Genomic DNA, 3,950 nt, shown 5'->3' with positions numbered 1-3,950 from the left:
TGGTGCATTTAGTCCATTCACATTCAGGCTAATTATTGAAATATGAGAGTTCGTCCCTATTATAGAGTTCTTATAGAGTTGTTCTTCCACTTGGTTTATTGTCTTTCTTTTGATATGGGGGTTGGTTCATGTGTATTTTATTCTTTTTCCTGTACTCTTGTGAAGAACATTGTTCTTTTTTTCCCCTTTTCTTCTGTGTTTAGTACTTTCTTAAGTGTTTCATGTAGAGGTGGTTTGGTGGCAGCATAAGTTCTGAGGGATTGGATATCTGGGAAAGATTTTAATTCTTCCTCGCTGATGAAGCTTAATCTGGTTGGGTAGGTTATTCTTGGTTGAAACTGTTTATCTTTTAGGACTTTGAAGATAGGGCTCCAAGCTCTCCTAGCCTGAAGGGTTTCTGTTGATAAATCTGCTGCTATTCTAGTTGGTTTTCCTGCTAGGTGATCTGGCCTTTTTCTCTTGCTGCCTTTAGGAGTTTTTCTTTTATGCCTACTTTTTTTAGGCAAATTATTATGTGTCTAGGGGTTGTTCTTCTCATTTGTTGTCTTGCAGGGGTTCTCTGAATCTCTTGTGTTTGAATTTTTGCTTCATTGATTAGATAAGGGAAGTTTTCTTGAATGATCTCATGGAAGGTTTGTTCCAGTGTGGTCTCTGTCTCTCTTCCTACCTCAAGAAGGCCTATTACTCTTAGGTTCGGTCACTTGAAATATGATTCATCTCTTGAAGGTTTTTTTTCTGTCTTTTTGAGCTTGTTTTCTGTGTTTTTGAGAGTTTGGGTTAGTTCTATATTTTGGTCCTCAAGCTCTGAGATTCTTTCTTCTGCTTGGGTAATTCTGCTTTCCATGCTTATCAGTTTGTTATTTATTTCATTCACAGTATTCTTTATTACTGTTATCTCAGATATCAGCTCCTTTCTAGTTTCTTCTTGGGTCGCCTCAATTCTTTTCAATCTCACCATTAATGTCTTGATATCTAGGTTTGTAGTGTGAGACCAATCATTCTGTGGCTTTTCATTGTTTGCATTCTGAAGTCAGTTTTCTCAGTGTCTGCCCTCCCAAGGTTCTAGGAGAGACCCATATTCTTCTTTTGCTTTTTCTTCATTTGTGTAGATTTTTCTCTCATCCCTGGAGCAAAAGGAGGTACAAAAGAGGAAAATAATGGAGGAAGGGAGGGTCAATAGGAAGTTAGAAAGAGAGAAGAGTGAGAGGGAAAACAGACGTACATACCAACTAACAGGTGAAAAAGAGACACAAGGCTCGAGAGAAGTGAAAAAAAACACAGAAGGAAAATTCCCTAAAGAATACTGGTAGGTTCGGAGAGTCTCACAAATCCATCTATGCCGTTGCCATCTTGTGGAATGTCCCCAGGAGGATGCTTTTAATTATCACCAAGCCCTTATTGAAAGTGGCTGCTTCAGGATCTCCATGTATGGCAACCAACTGGGAAGGAGATAGGAAACTGTTCATAAAGCTGAGTTTGCATTGCAAGAGTACTGTTCTTACTTGCTGTATATGTTACAGATCAACCCAAGAAGTAAAGTTTTGTTTTTAAAGATGCTTTTTTTCATCCTTTAGACAAGAATATGACACCAACAATTGCTTATAGCAAAGAATAATATTATTATGTTCATTAGAAGCAAGTTTGGGGAGCTTGATGAAGGTAATGGGGGGAGACTAACATCCCCCACCCTAATTACCTGGGACCACTGCTGCTTTTGGTTGGTTGGTCCTGTAAGTTAACAGCAGACTACCTGCAAATGCAGGCTCATGGATTGCTTCCTCACACTCCAGGTTCACTGAACAGTTTTCACTTATATACAGAAATGCTTCCTGTCACACCAGTCAACATTTTTTTATCCTAAAGCAGGCACCCCTTTTGCCTTGCCTTCTGAAAACCATGCACACACTCTTGCTCTTGTACAAGTACACATGGTCACACAGCTGCCCTGGTTCAGGGGCCATGGGGTGAGAAGTGACAATGTTGGTACCTCAGCCTTTCATCCTGTGGTCAGAGCTGTCCCAGGGCTGACCACAGCACATCCATAGTGCTGGCCTTTGGCTCGTAGTCTCTCTTAGATTTTCCAGCATCACTGTTCTTCTCCCATGATGGTTCAGCAATCCCTGATGGCCTGCTTTGGAGGAGAGGGGGCGTCTAAAAGTGGTACCTAAAGTCTGCAGTGCTCACACCACAGCCTCACAGTAGAATTCCAGATGGTATGTTTTCTGCAATGGTTGAGATTGACATGTTCTCTCACTGTGGAGCCCTAGTAACCTGTTGGTAATGCTGCCTTCATCACAGTGAGGGTTTTTTTTTTTTTTACAAGTTGCTAGAGTAGGACGCTTCCATGGTGATGCTGGCTGGGTCTCTATGGGCAGATACTTGACCATGATGACTTTCTATCTGGTTAGACTGCTTCTGGGCTAGATTGGAGGTCAGAGCCGGACAGATAACATGCCCATCATGAGCAGTCATCACAGTCCACAGTAAATTGAACTTTAATTACCCACAGATGGTCTCCCAGTTCATATGTCTATCAGGCAGGACACAAGTTGTGTAGCTTGACTTTTCAATTCAATCCTACATCCCATCCTTGTCTCTCATGGAGGGTATGGAAGAAAATTAACAGATGTTTATAATATTTCCAGAAGGACAAGGACAGCAGACTCTGTGAATGAAGTGGCCAGGAGTGCGGCATTATGAAACAGTAGCCCCACCATTCCCTGCTGAATACCTTTAGATCTGAATAACTTCAAATCAAATTCATGAAATTAAGTTTATTCAAATCAAATTCATTCAGCTTGTGAATTTGGACACTTCCCTGGGTGCTAATGAGTCTGCATCCAAAGTAGTAAATCTACTTGTATGTTTATATATCCAGGCCTAAAAAAACTAGCTGTTATGCATTCCTCCCACATATGTTTGTTGAGCAGCTAATATTAACATATTAACAGTAGATACATTTATTGAGGCTCTACCATATACTAAACTGTATGTATATATGAAAGCTATATACATTGTGAATAATCTCTCATATATACATATATTTTATCTCTACATGTGTAAAATTCTCTCTTCATATATAATCTTTAAGCCTCATCAACCCTACAATATTGCAGATATTGATATTATCTCTATTTTATTTTATTTATTATTTTTATTTTAAAGATGTGGGGTACAATACAGGATTAGATACATAAGTAGTCATTGTATAGGTAAAGTTTGGGATCATCTCTATTTTAGATATAAGGAAATAGAGGTCCAGGAATGTTAAGTATCTTGCCCAAGGTTCTTCCCATTGATTCACAACTGCATGTTCCTTTTTCTGTTCTGTGCCAGATCAAGAGTCAAACATTGGGTAAACAGGAGCCGGTGGCCCAGCCTTTACCCACTGGGGGCCCACACTCTGTTTGTTACCAAGCTTCCCCAAAAGATCTGATATACTTTAGGTCACATGGTGATTACAGATGTGCTCAGTGGAATCTCTAGGCGGAGATAGGTTCAAGACAGTGCCACATTCTTGTTGTGAAATTTGGGATAGGCTACTTAATCCTTTTAACTCTGTTTTCTCATGTTTGAACTGGGATAACACCTTCCTGGTGGGTTTATTGAGAAGGTGGAAATATATATATGTACACATATATCCATATGTATGTATGTATATCATGTGACAAGAGCTTAAAAAGGGAGAGCGAGCATTATCTGTTCCACCATTATCTGTGTCTTCATAATTGGGACATATAAACTCTATTTAGGTTTTTAAATCACATCCAGAATCTTCCCTTTTTCCATTCTCAATGCAACATTTTCACTAGGTGCTAAATTCACATTGTTCCCAACAGCTATAAAATATGTCTCTGTCACTGGAGGAAAACAGTGTGATCACATAGAGATGCCACTGAGAAGCCAGCCTTTTTAAGCAGTTGACCTCTTGGCTTGTTTTTTTTAGGTGT

This window comes from Carlito syrichta, unplaced genomic scaffold (assembly GCF_000164805.1).
Source record: "Carlito syrichta isolate Samal-C Ts95f unplaced genomic scaffold, Tarsius_syrichta-2.0.1 Scaffold91579, whole genome shotgun sequence".
In the NCBI taxonomy this organism is placed as follows: domain Eukaryota; kingdom Metazoa; phylum Chordata; class Mammalia; order Primates; family Tarsiidae; genus Carlito; species Carlito syrichta.
This window is presented reverse-complemented; position numbering follows the sequence as displayed.